The sequence below is a fragment of the Lissotriton helveticus genome, chromosome 11 (assembly GCF_964261635.1).
Source record: "Lissotriton helveticus chromosome 11, aLisHel1.1, whole genome shotgun sequence".
Classification (NCBI taxonomy): Eukaryota; Metazoa; Chordata; class Amphibia; order Caudata; family Salamandridae; genus Lissotriton; species Lissotriton helveticus.
Window position 1 is genome coordinate 889,419,568 of NC_136072.1, and position 22,999 is coordinate 889,442,566.

Sequence of the window (22,999 nt, forward strand, 5' to 3'; positions counted from 1 at the left end):
GAGAACAGGTTAGGGTGTTAAAATCTCCGACCCAGATGATAGCAACATTTTTGTTATCTACTCTGGTCAAATTATCTACCTCTTTCTCTATCTAGTTCAAGGACTATTTTATGACGAGTTGAGTCAAATACGTTGTTATAAAAATTAATCAATAAAATATCCAAACCGTCTTTATGGTATAACCACACTATCTGTGAATGATGCCCTACGTTGATAACCTTTTTGATTTTTAGAGGCACGGTATTTTTCAGAAGTATTAATGGCCCACCATTTGCTCTTCTGGACGTGGAGGGGATTGCAGGTATATTATGAGAGGCCAATCCTTCGATATGTACATAATCTATACTCCAAGTTTCCTGTAGGCAAATTATATCATGTTCATTAACAAAATCCATCCAACCCAGCGCATCCTTTTTATTTGCAAGTCCCACTATATTACAAGTGGCGATGGTATAACCACTGGCTGGGGTGGTTCCTATAATTTCAATAGGTTGATCATTTGTTAAATTACTGTCCACTCCCGATCCCTGGCAGGGGGGCAGTAACAGAAGTTCAGTAACCTCTTCTATCACTTGCCCCTTATCTCCGGGTGGGTGCCCCCTAAATGGGCATCCGTCTCCTTGTTTAAAGTGTTTAGTGCGGGCAAAATCGTGTCACTAGATAGATCCTCAGAAATAGTTGGATTGGGCACAGACCTATCCAAATTACATTGATGGTCTACAGATGGTTCCGCGGCCGCCGACCCGTGTCCTTCTGGCTTCCCAACGGGTAAACGGGTGGTGCCCTGTCAATCGTTGGTATCAAGTGAACTAAGAGGTAAAAATCTATTAGATGTGGGTAACCCAAGATAAGGCTGAGACAACACAGCAGGATTGCTTCTGCACAGCTCCCATTCCCCCTCCTTATTGGGTACAGGCCTTAAATGTCTATAAAAGAACCCTAAAGGCAATAGTGATACATTGGAAGCACTATGCAAAAGGGTAGCCGCTTTTCCAATGAGGTCCTGGCCCAGTTAGCGTTCCTAAAATTAATGATGACGCAGTCCCCATGCAGTGATTTCCTTAAGGACCCGATCCAATTCACTCTTCTCGTCAAGAGTATTTGTTCGGCATGAATTGCAGGGAAACAACAATTTTGATTAAGCCAATACACTACTTTGTTTTGTAAAGAGTCATGTGTTTCCTTTTGTCTCTTACTCTATCCACTCCTTCATTGCATAATGTAATTGTTGAATTTAGAAGAGTCTGTGATTCCTTGTCAGGAATCGAGGCAAAAAGCAAGGTCATACCTGCCAGTTGGTGGGGGCAGTCTCCTTGAACAAGATGAGGAGGAGCCCCGGTTGTTCCTGTCCACAGAGAGAGAGTTACAATTTGTCATGGACCGTGTTGGTGAGCTTGCGGTCCTCCAAGATGGCTGCCATGGAAAGGCTAGCACTCCAGTCTTCTGACTGTGAGTGCGAGAACTAGAAAACAGTGTGAGGCTCGCGCGCACCCTCTAAACTGCGCACTTCACCAATTCCAGTTGACTAGCAGAGTTTCAGTGTTTGTCCGCGAAGTAGAAGTCAGAGTAGTTAGTGTTTTGTTGCGCATTCCCGTCAGAAGCAATAGTGTTCCGTTGCTCATCTGGTGCGTTCACTGCCAGAAGGAGCCTTCAAGAGAAAGAAAAGAAAGAAGTTACTGAGAAGTTTTTAGTGCGTATTGTTCTAATTTAGAGACTTCTTGTACAAGATATACTCACTGAATCTCCAAGGGTCTTCCTGAGCAGTCACGCAAGTACCTTTTGGAGAAAGAGAGTCGTATCATATAATGCTATGTTTATTGTGTCTCTTCAGTATTGCCTTATTGTCTCTCAGCACCTGTGGACAATACATAAGAGAAAGAATTTAGGTTACAGAAAATTGTAAACACAAACTAATAGGAATGTAATATATTTGGTGAAAAGAAATAATGAATACTAAGACTTACTTTAACGTTTAGGTGTAATTGTTACCTCATTGAGTTTCCAAGAAATCCTAGTGAGCGACATAGTCTGGAAACTTAATTCTACTAACAAGAAGAGAGGTAATAGCCAGTCTCTTAAGGGTATGTTAAGTAGCCGAAGAGTGGAATTATTTACTAGAGAATACAGAGAATATTTAGTCCTTAGTAATGTGTTAATTTGGTTTTCAGTGTAAACACGCTATTTACTGTGACAAGAAGTTCTAGAAGCTGCAAAAGAAATTGAAGACACCTAAAGAAGAAGACAAGGCTGTCTCTTCTCTATCCCAATCCCCTTTCCCCCCTGGGAAATCCTTCACTCTCTCTTGAAGCCTTTTTTGAGGGCGTAGAGAGGATCTCAGAGAGGCATTGGGAAAAGGCTTCATTCTGCTCCTGTGAAAAATCTGTAAAATTCAAGTAAAACTCTTGACATTTATACGTAATTTTCTCCTTTCATGAGATTCAATGTTTATAATTGTGACCAAATGCAACTGAGCATTGACACTTTATATTTGCGATAAAAATTCATTATTAACCTTACTGAGAGTCTGTGATTAATTGAGTAAATGGTTAGTAAGTTAGTAATTGTCATTGCCATCAACTATTAAACTAATTGGTCCATCGACCAAGTAAAATGAAAGTTGATATCAAAGATTAGTTATTAAAAGATGTCCCAATAGAATCTACAAAATGATAAATTGATTGAGCGAATAAATTTACCCCAGCGCATCAGGGATACTGGATGAATGTGTATGGGCCTTTGTAGTGTGATGTTGAGTATTAATCTCTAATCAATTATTGGTATCGGTGCTGGATCACCCTCTTCCATGCAGTTCATTAGTGAACAGTGATCTAATTATTACCTTGTTCTCTCTTTGCGCAGGGGATTCTGGGACCCTGTGCCTCCAGTGCACAGAGCCAGAGAGAAGCTTCGGGGGAGGAAAGTTCTTTTCTATTTAATTTTTTTTTGGTTATCCGTCGTCCCCACTCCAGCCGACCAGCCACTTTGCAAGGACACCGGCTGCTACTGCTTGTACTTTATGCTTTTTCTAAAACGTTCAATAAGTGATTCCAGATTTTAATGTGACAATCTACCATCGATACGTGACACAAAAAACTCAAATTCTGCAGAGGAGCATTTGGTTGGCTAAACTGCACTTTTATCCAAATACCGGGCCTCGTTTATTACAAAATGACTCAGCGATGCGCCGTAAACCCTTATACTGTGCAGAGCTGTGTCATTTTAAAAAGCACAGGGATGTGTTGTATTAACAACAATACAATTCATTTGTGTGCTTTCCCCTGCTCTGGCGCACAACTGGCTGCACAATTTGCTACCATGTACCAGCGCAGGTACCCTTGTGTCATGTTGCAAGAGTGCTGCATTGCGGTGATGATTGTTTTAGTGCAGGAATGTGCGCCTTCCTGCACAAAAACAATCATTGGTGTCATTTTCCTCTTTCTAGGTTTGCTGAAAAATGCAGCAATGCATAGAAAGAGAAAAAAATAAGAAATACAAGTATTTCTCCTTGTTGTATCACTCCTACACCTCCCTTGGGGAGGTGTAGTATTCTGATGCATTCCCAGCTTTACAGAATGTTGTTAATCTGGGAATGTGTCAGGTTCCATTGGAAGTTGTGTGGGAACACCCACAGCAACACTCATGGAACGCCCCTTTCAAGCAGAGTAATGCATAAAAGCGGACGATATATGCAAGGCCATGAAAAGTCACACAGGGTGACTTTTCATGGCCTAGAAAATATGGGCAAGCCCATTGCGCAGCCAATTCATCAAAAAAAGTGATGCACCGGCAGAGCAATGGGCTTGTAAATGAAGCCCTCAGTGTGGTTTTGTTAAGAGGAGTGAAAGCTATCACTTTAAGCAGCCAAGAAGGGACACAGATAGGTGTTATTAACCCCTTCCCTGCGGGGCATATTCCCCAGCTGTGCTGGGGGCAGCGCCCCGGTGCTCATGAAGAGCTCAGCTAGTCAGCCACGGTGGTTGTGTGCTCATGACGAGCTCAGCTCGTCATGACCACACCTGTTTCTTTAGAACGCTGGCACAGCAGGGGAATTTGCCCAGCGTGCGAGCGTTCTAACGGTCATGACGAGCTCAGCTCGTCATGAGCACACGAGCACCGTGGCTCATGACGAGCTTAGCTCGTCATGAGCATGGAACGTGTTAAAGCCATTCGCCTAAAGCCCTTTCATTTCGTTTTGTGAGCTACATTATGGTCATAAATTATTTTCCATATTTTCAACCAGGGATGCGCATGAACAGAAATACATTCATCACGTGCCAGGTAAATGCAGTTTATTTGAAGCACCACAATTTGATAGCGTAACATTTTGATAATACTTTTCATAAATGTCTACATGAACATGATTGTCTTGATATTTGGGGACTCCCTTACAAGATCGTAAGCACCAGGCGCGCAACACCCATTGGGCTCAAGGGGCTTCAGCCCCCCCGTCGTGTGTGTCAGCCCGGGCTGACACGTATTCGCAGGCTGGCGAGCATCTAATTGCAGCCGCACCCGAGTACTTAACAGGACTTTAAAAGACCATTAATTGTAAATGAGGCTTTTGTTGTGTTCACCCATTCTTACAGCCACTCTATCTGTGGTTGGAAGAATTACCCCCCCCCCGAAATATTTTTTAGCCCCCTCACTCCCGAAATTTGGCTCTAGTTGCCCGCCTGGTAAGCACGTTAATTGACTTCTATTATAAATCTGAGCAGTGACTGCAATGATTTTTAGGTCAAGCATCAGCGTGCATGCGCTGTCTGCAACACCTTTTGTAATCTATAATACAAACCTATTCCCTTACTACTAACCATTGGTTCAACTTCTGTGTGCTTCTTCTTTGCCTCCTCCTAATTGGTTCTGCTGCAATACATCACTTTTGTTTTCCTCAAAGGAGCAACGGTCTAGTACAGGGTACTTTCGTTTGCATTGCTTTCCTGTTAATTAAGGAGAACTACTTTTTTTAATTGCTCTGTCCGCTCGTCGCTTTTCTGCCCGCCACCTTCCTCCGATTCCATCTTCATCAGCAACTGCGCTTCCAAATCCAAAGTTTGCCTCTTTCCATCCATTTTTTTTTAATCCGACATATTTGGCCAGATTTTTACTGAAGAAATGTGCTTGAAGAAAATTGCAGGTGTAACGTGATTATCTCGAAACGTGCCTCCCATATCAGGTTTAAACTCCCATTTGCATCCTAAGTGGATTTCAGAGTGACTCGAAATCGGACGACCCTAAGTGAAAGAGCTCACTAAATGAGAGTAAGTCAGGGTCTGTAAGAGGAGGGACTAGAGAATTCCAAAGTACGACATTGTTACATTTGTAATGCCCCAGTGTTTCCCAATTTAATAATGTGTTTTTATTGATTTGACCAGCACGTGAACTCAGAAGCATTTTTAAAAGGCAAAGTAGAAATTCTATTTTAAATACATTTCCAAGACCGTGGGTGCAGTGTTGTGAAAGCAACTGCCGATGCATGTTTTGAGCTGACCTTCAACACGGGATCTGGCATTTAAAGGAGTTGAAAAACACAACCACCCTGCTATGCAGAATCAGGGCTGTGGAAGTCGGGTTAGTTGTGCAACTAGCGCAGCTCGCGGCCGTAGAGTGAGAGAGGGTTTATTATGGGGCTTTCTTCCCCTCTCCAAGAGACACGAGAATTGTTGTAGTCTATTCCTGGATTACCTGTTTTTACATTTATAATATTTATATACACTTGGTATGTTCCCTATCTCCCCCCCTTCCCTTCCCTTGCCCTTGGTATGCCCCTACCTTAGAATGTTGGTGAGGCGCTCACCTTAGAATGTTGGAGACTCAGCTGTTGGTGCCTGAGGATCAGAGCTGAATAAACTGCCTTCTTCTTCTTCTTCAAGTGTCAGAAGTTATTCTTTACAAATTTACAGCAGAGTCTCCAACATTCTAAGGTGAGCGCCTCACCAACATTCTAAGGTAGGGGCATACCAAGGGAAGGGGAGGGGGGGAAGATAGGGAACATACCAGGTGTATATAAATATTATAAATGTAAAAACAGGCAATACAGGAATAGATTACAACAAGAATTTTTTCACTGCGTCCCTCGAGGGAGAGCTGTGTTTAGACTCCTTTCTACCCTGCGAGGGAAATGAACGGGAAAGAACAAACGGATACCGGGCTCTTGTGGACAACTAAAGTCAGACTAAGTTTGCGTGTTCCCTGCAATGTTACGAAGACGTCAATGGCCTCCAAAGCCGCCAGGCACTGCAGCTGCCTCAAACAAAGCCCTGGTCGAGGAGTACAGGAAAGGAGTCTCTGTTTACACCACATACAACACGGTAAATATAAAGTATTCTGACAGATGAGCGACCCTTCGGATAGCTTCACTGTAATACAGCGCCACAGCCCTGTAAGCTTTGGGGACAGCATACTCGAGCTCAATGCCTGCAAGAGATGGCGGCTCTGTTCAGCAATGCTTTTCCAAGTCCATGTCCATACACTTGCCGCGGTGAGACTATAGAATGCATACAGAAATGTGTTCTTCCATTCTATCTTTATGATGCTCACTCCAATTATGGCAGTATCTCCTTTGTTATGAAATCCTCCTATTCATCATACTGTTTAACGTTAATAAATACCCACAAATAAAATAATCGGGTGACTCCTATTCTCTTGGATTCAATATGTCCATACGTAGCATTTCACTTTATGTAATAAAGCATTCTCGTCATGTCCTTAATAACTGCATATTATCCATTTTCTAAAAGAAATCCTGGATTGCTCTAAACTGTATCCCAGTAAGCCCCATACACCAAAACCCACATTCAACACGCTTCTATTTAGATTAATTGTAAAACACACAATTGCGATCACATCCATCACCAGTACTAAACACCTAAGTAAAAAATATTTACATTTACAACGCCAATTGCTCTAACTATAAAAAATGTGAGACCTATTGCACTGCAAATGCTTGTTGTAGAAGCTGCCTGTCGAGCTGTTCCTCCCATCCAGGTCAGGTCAGCCTTCTAAGGTTGAGTGCCTGAGCCCCCTCGCATCTATCATTCATTAAATTCATAGTTAGTGATTAGAGGCAACTTTTGGTTTGAAAATGCAGAGGTCTATGCTTTTTTGCTGGGTTAAACTCCGCGGAATCTCAGTTTTTATTAATTCCGCGGAGTAAAGTTCCGCAAGTTTCACCCATCCCTAGTAAAAAATAAAATACCTTTCGAATTCTAGTCCCTGTAAAATCATGGTAACAATAATTTTCTACATATCCTTTCTTTGAATACAATGCATCCTGCCGTATATGGCTCTAAGGCCTACATAGGGGTGACTTGTAAATATTGAAAGGGAAGATATTTTCCTGTCAAAGGGTTGATTTGTGGTTATTACAGTGCTTCAATCAGGCTACACTGATGGGCCTTAAGACATGTTTGCACTACCACTGTAGTCAATGACACAATAGGTGCTGCAGTCCAATAGTGGCATTGTAACTTTAATGCAATGGGTACATCTTGTATGATATAATAGGGGCTATGCCAATTCAATTCTGTTTAATGGGGAAGCACATGCACTGTATTATTGGTTAACAGGGGTGTAATCACTCAGTGGCCATACAGGAAGACCCTTGGAAAAAAAAAGGTAAAACAGGGAACTCTGTCTTGCTAGTGCTCTTTATTAGTGAGTTATTCTTCCCAAAATACAAAAAAACACAAGAGGTATTCAGAGCAGAGTCCGTGGACAAGGAAAGTAGTCCTCCTCTCTAATGTTCCTTTCTCTCTCTTTCTTTAGCTCCCAATGGGCTGTTGCTGGGGATTGGCTGTGCTCTATTTTCCCTCGATGAAAACACACAAAAAAATAAAAACATAGGGTTAGGAGAAGGGCTAATGGACTCTAGTAGGCCTCCACCTAATCACCCCAAGTGGCCGTGTGCTGGAGGTGTATATGTAAAAAAAAAACATGCAGTGCTCTAGTGTCGCTTCAAATCTCCCAACACTTCCCAATCGCAAAATAGCGGTAAAGTGGCACTTGCCTCTGGCCACGACCCTCCTGGGTCGTGGCAGAAGGGGTCCAGACGTCTTTCTCTTCCCCAGGAGGATTGGACTGACAGTGGTTGTCCCTGGGCTGTTCTCTGCAGTCTCCCTCCTCCTCGTAGATATTGCTCTCGGGCTCCTCACTCCTGGGCTCCTTTCTCGAAACACCCGGTCTTTCCTCCAGCGTCTCCTTGGCCACCGTGCTTTCCAACACGTCTCTCTCCTTCAGCTTCTCTCCCTCTCCCAGCGCGTCTCTCTCCGTCGCTTTAGGCACCGCGGCGGTCACGTGTTTAGCGTTCTGCACTGCTGACACGCAGACTGGCTTGGCTTCCTGTGACACAGCAGTGGCCATCTAAGGTGTCCCGATCACGGGATTACAAGGGGTGAAGTGCACTGAGTTTCAAAGCCAGTATAAATATAGGATCCCTTGAAAGGGGGAAAATCATGAGTGATTATGTAGAAAAGGTGAATTTCCTACAGTCAAGCATCCTGAAATCTACACAAATCATAAAACCAGAAAAACTTAAGCATAATGTCAAGATTGGCCTTTGTTTTTTGGAAGACAGGTTGCACTGTAGGAAAGTATTCATTTTTGTCCTGATCACCCTTGCTTATTTTGACTGATGCTGGTGGTTGCTGACTTAAAGTGCCATGGGCTCTTCTGACCTGGGCCAGTGCTCGGTCCTCTAAAGGTATATGAATAATATGAAAGTTTATTGTTTGATTAATTAAAACCTTACAATATATGAGCAATAATTCTTGATTATAAAATCAGTTCTAAAAAACTTTTAAGCTTAAAGTTTATTACACTATTTACATGTTATGTACTTCCTACATTACATTCTTTCAGTTTTTGATGTTCTAACTTAATTTTCAGTTGCGTTAGAAACCTTACAAAAGCAGAGTTTAAAATTATATCGTCCGTATGGAGGCATCTTATCAGTGCTTGTCTGCAACTCCTATTCCACAAACTTTAAAATGTCTCTTTAGAATAGATATTCTTTCAACTTTCAGTTCTGGACAAACACACAGGAGGTGCATAATATTCTCTTCGTCAAGTTTGCATAAGTTACAAGTCATTGGTCCCTCTGTACTCAACAATGGCGTTAGATGACATGTGCCCGGAAATGCTCCAAAGTGAGCTTTTATAAAAATTTGTTTGAATTTCACAGACCAAGGAATTTCAAGGTACGGTTGCACTTTTACCTTGGTATAGCCATTCAAGAGAGGCCACGCATGTTTTCTTTTTGAGAAGGTATCTTTATTCAGGAGTAGTGATAAATGCTTTGTTGTACTATTAATGACTTTTTTAAGAGTTCAAAGTAATTGGCATTTCCCAGACTGAGTTTACTGAATATTCCTCTAATAATGTAAATAGATATTTCCACGCCTAGGCTTTTCAGTTTAAGTTTATTTCCTGCCACAATAGTTTGGACAATTAATTTACAGTATCCGTTTTAATCCCTTTCCACACTTTAATAAATTGACCTTTTCGCGCAAGTACCTGATTAGTCATCCAAAATTCCATTCGTATCTGCACGGGTGATGCATTATGTGGAATAAGAAGAGGGCTTTATAGATTTTCGTGACTGCATTGTTGATTATGACTGAGTCTTTTCCACCCAATACTTCACTTCCATATGTTAAAGTTGGTAAAAGGTTTGCTGATAGTACTTTCAGCAATGGTCCATAACTCTGCCCTCCTATGGATTTCTTTATAATTCTGAATTCCACTAACAATGTTTTAGCTCTCCATTGTATATCAATCTTATGTGGTTGATATGATCCTCGTTCATCAAATAGTACTCCTAAATATCTATATGTATTCACTTGCTCTAGTTGCGAGTTTTCCCGAAACCATTTATACTTATGTTTGGACCGTGATTATTTGTTTCTTCATAATTTTTGTCTTTGATTCATTTATCACCATTCTATTTTCTTTGGAGTAGGTAGATATCCTATTTAACAGGCGTTGTAGTCCAACCTTAGTTTGGCGAAGTAGGATAACATCATCTGCATATAGCAGGTTCGATATCGGAGTATTGGCTAATTTAGGTGGGCAAGCATTCATCGCATCCAAGGCTCGAGTTAGGTCTGTTAAAAATAAATTAAAAAGCAACAGGGCCAATACACATCCTTGTTTCAAACCTCATGCTGTTGGTATTTTTTCTGTTACTGTTAAGCCATCTCCCATCCGAACGCTGACCCATGTGTCAGTGTAAAGAAGTTGGATTAATTTTAAAAGGGAGGGTGGTATACCTTGATCTATTAACTTCTGCCACTAAAGATCTCTATGCACACAGTCAAAGGCAGCCTTAAAATCTAAAAAGCATAAGTAAGGTGATTGCTTCTTAGTAATGTATTTATCCATTAGAACACATAACACAAGTATGTTTGTTGTAGTGCCTAAATTTTGTGTAAATCCAGTTTGATTAGGAGGTATTATCTGCTTTTCTCTTACCCATTCTGTTAGGTTAGATAACAGTACACCTGCAAATAGTTTAGCATCGGTATCCTGGAGCGTAATGAGTCTGCAATTTTACGGCAAACACCAATCTCCTTTTTTGTAAATGGGAGCTATCAGCAATCCCTTTAATGTTTCAGGTATCGATGATGACCTTACAATTTCCTTAAAAACCTTCGTCAGATATCCTGACCATAAACTGTGGTCATTCTTATAAAGTGCAAACGGAACACCATTTGGGCCTGGTGCACCATTTTTTTGTTTCTGAATTAATTTACAAATTTGTTTATTTGTTATATGGATTTCTTGTATCTTGTCCTTCCTTATTGGTTCGAACATATTAGCCCTAGGTTTCAATTGCATTGTATTCCCAGCAGGATTTAGATGTATAAACAGGAACCTGATCCACTCGTTCTCGGTTAAGGATGATGTTACAGCTGTTCTGTTTGATCGTGCTCAGCTGTTTCTCAACGTCCAGAATTCTCTGGAGTTTGATTGTTTACTGCAAAAGAGTACTTTAGCCCAAAGATACTTTGCTTTTTATTCTTTTTGTCCCACAATAACTTCTGTAGGTTACGATTGACCCTTTTTAATTTTAAACCCAAATCCATATCTTTAGGATTCTTTTTTATCTGTCTCCCAATTGATTACGTGATCTTTTCAGAATCCTTGATGTTACGGTTAGAGTAATTTTGTTCTCTCTTTCAGCTTGCACCTTTTCTTTTTTGAAAATGTTTTGCTTGAGGGATTTAACAAGCTGAAAAAATCTTCCTTTACATTTATAATTAGTTATATGGTAACTGGTATAATTCTAATTGGCCAAGACAACCTACCTTTAAGCCCCAACTATATGGTAGGGCATATAGGTTTGAGACCCCAGTGGATTTAATGCACCTAAGTGTGCACTGCTGTGGTGGCTAGTGTAATTTTAAAGTCAGCCTCGTCTTACTGGCTGGTTTTAAAGTCAAATTAAGGCCAAATCCGACTTTGGAATTAAAAGTCTTACCAAAGTACAAAACTGCCTATTTATTATTTATAAATCACCCCTCAGGTGTGCCCCGATGGTAGGAAGCATAGATATAGAAAACAGGGACAATATAAAAGTTGTTATATATGCCCTGGTATGGAAGAACAGCCAAAGCCATTTTCCCTATTGTAGTGCTGCTAGCCCTATAGGCTAACATGGTGAAGGCTTTATTAAACTTAATAAAGGCTCTCTGCTTTGTAACTAGCTAACAATATCATTTAAACTATCAAATTAATGGTCACATTCATTCTGACACCATGCCAAGTTTGGAGGGTTGGGTGGAACTCGTGGAGTTTCACTCTGCGAATTCTGCACAGTTACATGAAATCTAAGTGAGATTTTGCAGAGTTCCGAAAGTGAATGGTATTGGCCTGCCACACTCCTTGCATTGATTTTTAGCACCCAGACATTGTTCCGTGCTTTAAAATCAGTGTGAACGGTACCACTGCTTCTTTGCTGCCACTTGAGTAGATTTTCTATTTGAGCAGCAGTTTTGTCACAACAAACGTCACGACCATCTGCGCTGAGAAAATGTTACCATGTGCCGTTGAAGCGCCTGCAAATCTCTCTAGGGGATGCCCGTTCTCGCTCCCCAACTTACCATTGGTGAGCCGCACCACGCGGCTGCTGGTAAATTTTTGCCAGAACTCTGTGTTAAAAGCATAACGTAGAGTGGGCAAAACTCTGAACTCTGCCAGCACGGTGAAATGTATCGCCCACCCCTAATTTAATGTTACAGGAATGTAGCTTTAGAACTTAAAATCCTTAAGTTACCTAAAGCAGCCCAGTAGCAGCTTCTTCTGATTGGCCAGCCTTTGACAGCTTGAGCCAAGCTACTCCCTGAGTATGTGTGAAGAGACCTGGGGCTGAAACAATACAACCATTTTGTGGTTGGATATTTGCTTCTTAGAGAAGCCAGGAAGGGGAAGAAGGCTGGGGAGATAAACTGGACTTCAAAGGCAGGAGAACAGATGTCATAGGACCCATGCCAGCCCCTACATCCTTGATCCCTAACCAGATGGGAGCCATCCCTAATTGGATTAGGAGTGGGGAGTGTAGTCAGATGTCAGCCGCACCTTTGGGTTGGGTTACACAGACACACACCAAGGAGAGATTTTCTCCATTTTGATTTTTGAAGAACAGTGCATTCTGGGTCAAACATATGCCCCACTTAAAAGGAAGTGGTCACAGCAGATGGAGGCGACTTTACCCCTATTGCCCTTGCCATCCCAGAATGGAGAATAAATATGGGAAAGTTGCAGGAGTTACTCAGAACATTACATGTAACAAAATAAGGACTTCCCTCCTGCAATCCTTGGACAGCAGCACAGAAGGTTTGCACTTAAAAGGAACACACCTGCTGCACTCTCAATGCTCCACAAAGAAAGGACTCTGCCTGACTCAAAGGAGTGGATTCCCTAATAAACAGGTACAACAGAGCTGGAAGGAGTCACCTGCATGCCCAAAGAGAGCATCACCCCAGACCAGCTGCAACTAGGTTTCTCCTGGACTGTGAAGGTGCATTTTGAGAAATTGAATCCTAGTCCTCTGGAGGCAATCCAGAGTGACTGAACCTTTAGGGTGAGCTAGTGGACACCTATTTTCCCCAAGGGAACCAAGAATCTCCAAGATTTAAATGTTTTTAAACTTTGGCAAAGTTTTACAGCAAGGTTCCAGGGGGAGACAAACTCAACTTCGAGAGTCAAGCCACGGCTTTTGATTCACGATTCAGCTTAACTGTGCTGGTTTGTCTTGCTGAAAGCAACAGAGTCCTCTTAATCGAGGAAAAAGACTTTCAGAGGCTCCCCGTGACATTGTGCTGCAGCAGGCAACTGTCTTCAAATCAAACTTCAGATCCAAGAAGCCTGAGGACCAGTCGACAAGCCTGTTGAGATCGAGAAGCTCCAAGAAAAAGACTAAGTCCGAAGTAAAATTTTGATTGGGACCTAGCACTGAGATGATCTGACATGTGCTCTATCGCAGTCGGCCTAAAACTTTGGCTTTGTTCTGGTTCAGTGTCACCGGATAGCTTTAAGCTTTTTAGTGCTAGAATGCATAATTTTTTAATAAATGTTTAGAAAATGAATATCTCCGGTTCACTCTTTGGATCTTTGTAGTTTTAAGGAAGGTTTGAAGCTAGAAATAGTCTCTATTGTTATAAGTGGGTGTTAGATTTTTATTGTTTTGTGTCTTTTACTTATTTGCTGTGTTGGGAATTAAATGCTTTACACATACCTGTCTCCTATGTTAAGCCTGACTGCTTGTATGCCAAGCTACAGAGGGTTGAAATAATTAATTTATTGAGACTTGACTGGACCTATTATTGATTATAGTATTATTGAAAGAGAATACCCCACCTACTTATAATCCACTTTCCTTCAGTCTACCGCTGCTATAGGTATAATTAATTTTGCCATTTCAAAGTCTCTCTCATCTAATGTATGGGGCAGTGTTTAACCTGAAACCCCTGGTTTGTAGTCCTGTAGTCCTTTTGCCTTCAACCCTCCTGTTTTTCTGAATTTGTTGGCTGTGGGATTCTGTGCACTTTACCACTGCTAACCAGTGCTAAAGTGCTTGTACTCACTCCTCTAAATATGGACAAATTGGCTTACACCCAAACAGCACGTTCAGTTTACTTGTAAGACCCTAGTAAAGTGGTACTACATGTACCCAGGGCCTGTAAATTAAATGCAACTAGTGTGCCTGTAGCACTCATTGTGCCATCCACTCAAGTAGCTTTTTAAGTTTTAAAAGTAGAAGTTTATTATAGTAAATGAGATACAGCCAAAAAAATATTCACTACGTAAAATACGGATTACATAAGAAAATTAAAAGTCAGTACAAATACATAATGGGGAGGGGCATACATGGTTCATGCAAATTATTGTCTGATGAGAGTACATAAAAGAAGTAATAATGTATACAGAGTAAAAATATATTATACAAAAAATATTATCAAATGTGGAAAGCCAACAAGGTTGAAGAACTTGTATAGTAGATGAAGGAGCATCTAATTGAAGGTCTAATGCTCTTGAAAATAAATTGTAGTCTATATTAACAAGAGGTAAAGGTCAATTTTTACAATATTGTGATTCTTTTCTCTCCTTTGGAATAAGACAAATAAGGGCATCAAGAAAGAAGCCTGGTGATGTAGAAGAATGGGTGAAGGACTGAATAAGGGTATTTAATTTGTGGCGGAGTAGTTTTGAGAAATGTGTATAAAATTCAGCAGTGAAACCATCTGCCTTAGAGTTTTATCTTTTTTTAGTATAATAATGCAGTTTTAAGATCTTTTTGCGTGATATCTGATTCTAGGGTAGAAAAATCAAATGTGAATGAAGAGGTTTCTGTTAGGAGGAGGAACGTGCAGAATTTCAGGGTCAGGTGGAGAATATTCTGGTGTGTACAGATGTTTTTTAAAGCGTTTACATTGGTTTAGGATTTTTTTTATCTTTTTGATGAGAAGTGTTAGTTTAATCTGTAATTGATTCAATTTGTAGTTGCTTGATTTTGAGATGATTTGCTAGCAGTTTCCCAGATTCATTTTGGACAGAGGACAGGGTATCAGTTGATAACTTATTAAAGTGCAGTTTGGCCGTAATGCATTTTTGTAATGATCGTTGTGTTCCAGAGGTGTAATATGCATGCTCTAAATGCTTTATGTGTTTTAAAACTTGCTTGGATTGATTTGGGGAGGGTTTCTGTTTTTTGGATATAAAGTTGATTATAAAGTTGTAAGCTAAAGCCTTAAATGCATCCCAAATGGTATTGAAGGTGAAGTCTATTGTATGATTAAAATGAAAGTATTCATAAAAGAAAGAGGTAAATGAGAAGGGGAATGCAGAATCTAGTAGCAGTGAGTTATTAAATCTCCCCCGCTTTGGGGATATGGACTTGGGTAAATTATCTAATTGTATAGACACCAGGGAATGATCAGATATCAAACTAGAACCCAGAACTACGGAATGTACGGTATGCGTCAAATTATGGGAAAGAAATATATAATCAAACTGTAATTGTGTGTGATGTGCCAGTAAAAATGAGTATTCCCTCAATGTGGGATTACACAGCTTCCAAGCATCTATTAGATTGCGTTGTTTAAGAGCGAGGAGAAAAGATTGTTGTGGTCTGTTAGGGATATAGTGTGATGTAGATTGTCTATCCCTAAATGGATCAACAAGTTGATTGCAGTCTCCAGCAAGAACAAAATAGTCACCCGGGTGTTTTAAGAGTTTTTGAGTGAAGTTAGACCAAAATGGACAGTCTGGAGGAGTGGGCCTTTATACAATAATAAAGCAACAAGCACTTTATCAATTAATAATTTAAGCAATATCCATCAATCAACAACCTCGTTTTCCTGTGGTATTATTATTATTATTATAATTAAATTTATATAGCGCATAAATCACCTGAAGGTCTCAGAGCGCTAGCAGATGCATGAAAGAGTAGCCGGAAGTCTGATAGCTAGAAAAGCCACATTTTTAGTAGTCTACGGAATCTCATATAGTTGGGTTCGGCTCTGATGTTAAGTGGAAGGGCATTCCAGGCCACAGGGGCTAGTTTAGAGAAGGATCTGTCACCATTCCTAACAGTACGAACTTTGGGAATGGTTAGGAGGGACTTGTTGGCGGACCGGAGAGTTCTGACCGGACAGTAGTTGATAAGCTTCTTCTCTAAATATTTGGGGCCTTGTCCATTGATGGTTTTATGGACTAGGCAGCAAACTTTGAAGTTTATGCGCTTTCTAATAGGGAGCCAGTGGAGGGTTCTAAGATTAGGTATAGATGGGGAGCGGGGGGTAGATCAAGGACCATCCTGGCTGCCGTATTCTGCAGGAACTGGAGTTTGGCCAGGAGGCTCTCGTTGATGGAGGCAAATAGAGAGTTGCCATAATCCATCCGGCTGATGATAAGGCCTTGGACTAGGGGCAAACGCGAGGAGAGGGGAATCCATTTAAAGATTGTCCTGAGGTTGCGCATCAGCCCGAAACAGGTGTGCACTATCTTGTTGACATGACTGGCCATGGACAGCTTGTCGTCAATTGTCACCCCAAAGTTTCAGACCGCGGATTTAGGGGGGACAGGTCCCTAGTGATGGTGGCCACCATTCGTCATTCCAGTGTTTGTGGTATGTATTGGATATGGAGGCATTTATGTTATGTTATGTTATTTAAGCTTATAACGCGTGCAGATACTCCGGGGAGTATCCCGGCATGAGCCCAAGGAGAAGAGTGGATGCCGAGAAGTGGTGATAAAGTTAGTCAAACAGGTAGGTCTTCAGATTGTTTTTTTTTTGTTTTTTTAAAGACCGAAGTCCTGAATACTGCAGAGAGCCAACGGAAGTGAGTTCCAGATCGTAGCTGCTCTCACAAGTGAGCTGCCCCCCATTCTTATGAGCCAAAAGCGAGGTGGTTAGGCCAGTAACTGAGATGATGATCGAAGGTGTCTAGCAGGGGCGTGAAACAGGAACCTCTTCAGGAGAAACACAGGACCCAGGGCATACAGAACGCGATGGGCCAAAAACAATACTTGAAACTTGACACGATTAACCACCACCAGCCAGTGTAGTTGACACAGATACTGCTGAACACTGCATCTCATAGGGATGTTAAACACAAGTCTAGCCGCATCATTCTGGACAGTCTGCAGTTTCTGAAGAAGATAGTCCAGCAAGCCGGCATTGAGAGCCTTCACATAGTCAAGTCAAGAGAGTATCAAGGCCCGAACCACTGTTTCCTTATCTGCTCTAGGGAGAAGCAGTATGTGATCCTTCGCTTGGGGAATCGAACAGACTCACGGACAACAGTGTTTTGGGCAAAGCCGGTTTTATTATTTTGTACAACCGCCTCTTCTGGACCGGCACTCGGTAGTAGGGGAGGGGGTTTTCTGTGTCCTCCGTCAGGTATTTCGCTGCTCCAAGCCGCCGGGGTTGCCGATGTCTTCTGGGAGTTGTAGGCCGCTCTTCCGCCGTTTTCGGATGTGGTCCGGAATACAGCAGCAGGAAAGAAAGAAAACCAGGGTTAGCCTGGTGCTTTGTGAGAGTTTTAGGGGAAGGGAGTGAGGATACACACGTGCAGCTTTACTACCCCGGTACAAGTGCCGATGTGGTGAGGGGGTGGGGAAGTGCACGGTATGCCCACCTACGTCCCACCCAACCCGTGAAGTGTGACCGTACCTGCTCTAGCCACACTTCCCGGGAAGTGTGGCTGGGCGATGCTCCTTCCCCTTGGCCTCCTGGCTTGTCGCTGCAGTCTCGGCCCCTTCTCCTTCCTCCTCCGATGTTCTGGGCTCCTCGATCTACGCCTTCTGCCTCCTCCGACCTCCGCTTTTCCTCTCTCGCCTCCTCCGCTCTTCCTCTCTCGCTTCCTCCGTCCTCCGCTCTTCCTCTCTCCCCTCCTCCGTCCTCCGCTCTGCTCCGTCGTCTCGCCGCCACTCTCCTTCTCTACCTCCGGGTGAATCACACACCTGTGGGGTTTCTGGGCTGGGTTTTACTAGTGGTAGGTGGGCGGGTTCATGGTCCAGCTCCGCCCAGTTAAAGAAACACTGGTCCTCGGTATAGAGCACGGGGTTGTACACCATGTCTGTCGTCTTCCAGGAGTCGGTGTGCTGTTCAGAAAGAGGGGACATAGGAACAGGTAAGCCTGGAGGGCCCGAATCCGGGTCCCCCTCGTCACACACTAGAAAGTTCTAGAGAGTCTTAAGTAGCCCGAAGCAGGACTCCATCAGCTTCTTTATCTGGATAGAGAAGGAAAGATTTTCCTCAAACCAAACTCCCAGATTTTTTGCAGGTTGCCCCAAAGAGGCAGGCACAGGAAACTCCACTGGCCATAGAGAGGGGGGGGTCCCAATGGGGGAAGGTCCTGTACAGGAGAATTTCCGACTTCTCCTCATTGCATTTAAGCTTTGCTGACGAGAGCCATTGAAAAACTGCTGCCAAACATGTTTTTTGCCACGGACGTAGAGCACTCAGATGTTCCCCAAGTGAATAGCAAATGGGTATCATCCACATATGCTATAATTTGGGCCCCCAGTTCTTCAGCAAATTGATAAAAGGATTACAACACCATTCTTCTAACCGGTTCCTGGTGACAAGAATTCTTCACCTATCCACCCCATCTTTAATTTCAAAGATTCACTCTCCGTAAAATGAGATTCTTGCAAAAAAGAAATATGTGCACCAAGTTTTGATAAATGCGTCAGGACTCTGTTGCTTAATTGGAGATTTTCAACCTCTTACATTCCAGGATAAAAAATGTTAATACATTGAAAAAGAACAATAAGAAAGATAAAATCGGACAAAGTAGTGTAAGAGAAAGATGATAACCATGTAAGAGGGTGTAAGAGGGAATAAATGGAACATTGTAAAGAATAACAGTGCATTATTAGTTGGAAAATGTTGGGAGAAATAAGGGAAGAAAAGTGAGATGTAGCAGGAAGGAAAATGTAAAAGGAAGGAGGGAGTACATGGAATGGAGGGAAAGAGAAAAGTAGACCTAAAAATAACGCAAATATTTTTGAAGGGAGAAATGCCTAGGTATACTATGATGAAGGTGGGGGAAGACCACATGGATAAAACGGCATGTCCAATCTACAGGGAAAACCAGGCGCACAACTGGTTGTAGGATATGGATCAGGAGACCAGCACAAGGACACATGGGTAGACTTCACCTGTGGGAAGAAGAAACAAGAATGAATCTTGGGATGAGATAAGTTAAACTATCTATGCTCATGAAAAACAACTGGGTATTCACATGAAAACATCTGAAAAGATAATGATATCACAAAATTGTCAACGCTATAAATGAGATCTGAATATAAACATTGTTTAATATTTAGCAGATATGAATATGTCCATTGTTTCAGTTCTATATGAATGGAGAAACGTCTTCAATTAACTAGGATCCTCATATGCTGTTGTATTATTCTTGAAGGTGACTTTGAAGAGACACAGATGAAATAGCGCAAAACAAGCGCCAATGGATTGAAGTGTTGGTCCTATACTTAAGAATTCTTTAATTCGATCTGCAGTACTCTTGACATAGTCCTGGGAAAGTTAAAGATTATGACCCGAACATGAAATGCTTTTCATTTTTGGGTAGCAGAGTTTACCTGGATTAGCTACGTATATTCCAAGAAATAGAGAATAACTCCTCTAGGTTTTTTTAAGTAGAGGCCGCTCTAGGAGGGTGGCCCAGCAAGTGTGCACATTGAATGTTAAGTGATGGCCCATCTGGTAGGTTAAGTAGCTTAGGAAGAAAGGATTTCATGAATGTGATAGGATCTATTCCCTCTGGCCCCTCTGGGAGACCATAAATTTGTAGGTTATTCCTTCTGCTCTGGTTTTCAAGATCCTCAACATCCTTCTTTAGGGTGAGGACCTGTGATTGGAGAGTGTTCACTATGAGGGAGGTTTTGTTGAGAATTGTAATTTGGTGCTCCGCTGCAGACATCCTTTCCTCCATGTGAGACCACCGGTCACAGAGAGATTTAATTTAATGTTTGTCGCTCCAATATAAGGGCACAGGGACCTAATCTCCTCCAACAGAATATCCACTAAAGCAATGAGAAAAGTATTTGTAGGAGATGGTGGATCATTTTTAAGTCGTTTGGTTGAACACTTGTTTGAATTTAGTTGTGTAGGATTTGAGGTAGAAGAAGAGGAGGAAGCAGAGGAACTACCTCTCTGTGAAGAACAGAGGTCCTTCATTATAATATGCCATTGGTCCACAGTAGAGTGTTTGAGATACTTGAAAAGCTAGTTATTTCGAGGCTGTTTAAGTCTTGCAAGTTTGCCCATGTACAAAGGTGATTAGTGGAAATATTCAGAGGTGTAGCAAGATATAAATAATAAGTGGATAATTACGTACCATAGGGAGAGGAAAGGGAAAGTCAAAATTATGAAGGCATCACTCCTGAAAGAAGGAAAAAAATAGATAGGCCAATGAGATAACATGTGCAGCAGAAGTGAGTGATTGAAATGTTCACACTCTTTAAATGAAGTAAAGTTTAATCAAGGCCAAATTTCCATTATAATAAGAAAGCGACTCTTGGCTGCAGTATATGTGAAAAACAAGATGAAGCAGTCACAGGTGGAATATCCAGGCAGTGAAAATGCAACAGGGGGTGCTCACAGTCCGCAGGTCCATAGGGCGTTCATGAAGCAGATGAAAGTCAATAAAATTACCACATTTTTATGAGAGAAAAATGTAAGTCATAACAAAATCTTCATTGAGAGGAAGAAGCCCCACTTGCCTGAATGAGAGAGGAAAAAACAAGCTGAAACCTCCTCAAATGCATCCTCCAAATGTAGAAAAGTATTTTAAATGTAGTTAAGGAGTCTCCATTATAGAGCGCTATGCCACTTCAGCACCTGCAATGACTCTCCAATCCATTCAAAATGGCAGGTGCTCTGAAGAAAAAGAGGCGCTCAGCTGGTAGCTTTGAAGACGCGTTCCCTCCGGAGTAAAATAAGTAGTTACAGGCGCTGCATCACCTCATGAGTGTTGAGGATGCTGAATAGCCATGCAAAAGAGGAAAGCTGCCTCTGTACCCCTGTTGTGTGTGCTGGCACACAGAGCTTCATAGGGACACCACCATTTCCCTTGGGTAGTAAACCACACCCATGTTAAGTAACATTTTTAAACATGTCTGAGGCCTGCCTTTGCAGCCTGTGGGCAGTCATTTTGAATAAGAAAAAGAACCCTTTTGCCAGGCCTCATCCTTCCTTTTTCAATATATATGTGACCCCTAATGGAGACCCCAAATGGCAGTGTGCAGTGTATTTAAAAATTTGACATGTACTTTTAAGTTTTACAAGTACTGGTAGTGAAAAGCTCTTGACCTTGCTAGTAGGTCGCTACCCACCACACAGCTCCACCCTGTGTGTCCTGCCGCTGCCGCTGCTGTAGAAGTCGAGGCCCTCCTCCACCCACAGGCTACCACCTGCACCTCATCCCTGGTGGCCAGTGGTAGGCCTTAGGTTTGTATCTCTGTCACTGTCTGCTCCCTGTATTGCCCGCTTTGTCTGTGCCAGTGCTGCTTGCCTTCTGTTTCCCCCTCATTGCCCCTGATTTCTGCCCATTTTTTGCTTTCTGAGTCCTTCTGTTGCCTTCTGCTCCCTGACTCCCGCCCGGTTTTTGCCTTCTGCCCCTGATTTCTGCCCATTTTTAACCTTCTGTGTCCTTCTGTTGCCTACGGCGCCCTGATTTCTGCCCGGTTTTTGCCTTCTCTTTCCCCCTCGCTGCCCCTGATTGTGCCCTCACTGCTCCCGTCCCCGCCGCTGCATCCCCTGCGGCCCAGCCCCTCACTGCCCATTCGCTGTCCATGCCTCCCGCCTCCCAGCTGCTCCTACTTCCCACATCCCCATATATGGCGGCCGCTGCGTGGTGAGGAGAGCGACCCTTGACCTTGCTGGTAGGTCGCTGCCTCACCACACAGCTCCGCCCTGTGTGTCCTGAAGCTGCCGCTGCTGTAGAAGTAGAGGCCCTTTTCCACCTGCAGGCTACCACCTGCGCCTTATCCCTGGTGGCCAGTGGTAGGCCTTAAGTTTGTATCTCTGTCACTGTCTGCTCCCTGTATTGCCTGCTTTGTCTGTGCCAGTGCTGCTTGCCTTCTGTTTCCCCCTCGCTGCCCTTGATTTCTACCCATTTTTTTGCCTTCTGTGTCCTTCTGTTGCCCCTGATTTCAGCCCGTTTTTTGCCTTCTGTGTCCTTCTGTTGCCTTCTGCTCCCAGATTTCTGCCCGGTTTTTGCCTTCTCTTTACCCCTCGGTGCCCCTGATTGTGCCCTCACTGCTCCCGTCCCCACCGCTGCGTCCCCTGCGGCCCTGCCCCCTCACTGCCCATTCGCTGTCCCTGCCTCCCGCCTCCCAGCTGCTCCTCCCTCCCCATCCCCATATGTGGTGGCCGCTGCACGGCCGCGCAGCTGGCGTGTGCATCCGTCGCAGCTGGCATGCCAAAGGTGCCTGGACCACGCCCAGTGCCAGAACCCCTGGCCCCCGCGAATGCCACGACGCCCGACTCCGCTACAATGCCAGCACTCTCCACACACTCAACTGCGGACGAGAACACACCTGCTATCAGGCCACCCCAAAGCGCACCCAAGGACCCTTCACCTGCCGGAACTGCAGCTTCACCAGCATCCGCCCCGCTAAACCTCCGCCCAGGAAAGAGCCCAACTACCTCAGATGCATCCTCCTCAACACCCACTCTGCCCGCAAACACGCCGTTGAACTCTGGGACCTCCTCGACTCAACCTTCCCAGACCTCGCCTTCCTGGCGAAGACCTGGCTGAACCCCTCCTCAACACCCGACATCGCCATAGCCATCCCGGGAGGCTACAAGATCACCCACAGGGACCGCACCTACAGAGTAGGAGGAATCACCATCGTCCACAGGAACACTCTCAGAGTCTCGACCAACACCGACGACACCCTCAGCACTGCCGAACACCTGCACTTCCAAATCCACACCGACCCCAAAACCACCCTCAGAGAAACCCTCATC

The 22,999-nt window shown here is 43.2% G+C and overlaps 1 protein-coding gene across 2 annotated transcripts in view; it reads left to right on the plus strand.

Moving 5' to 3' along the window:
* The window catches only part of NOS1 (nitric oxide synthase 1), a 1,595,398-nt gene that overhangs the window by 904,624 nt on the left and 667,775 nt on the right, over positions 1 to 22,999 (plus strand). The window contains exon 1 of one of the 2 annotated variants that reach the window (XM_078667122.1): positions 5,834 to 5,921. The exons of the other annotated variant lie outside the window; for it this stretch is intronic. The gene's annotated coding sequence lies outside the window, so the exon portion shown is untranslated. Of the gene's footprint in view, positions 1 to 5,833; positions 5,922 to 22,999 lie in introns of those variants that run through there. 2 annotated transcript variants of the gene reach the window in all.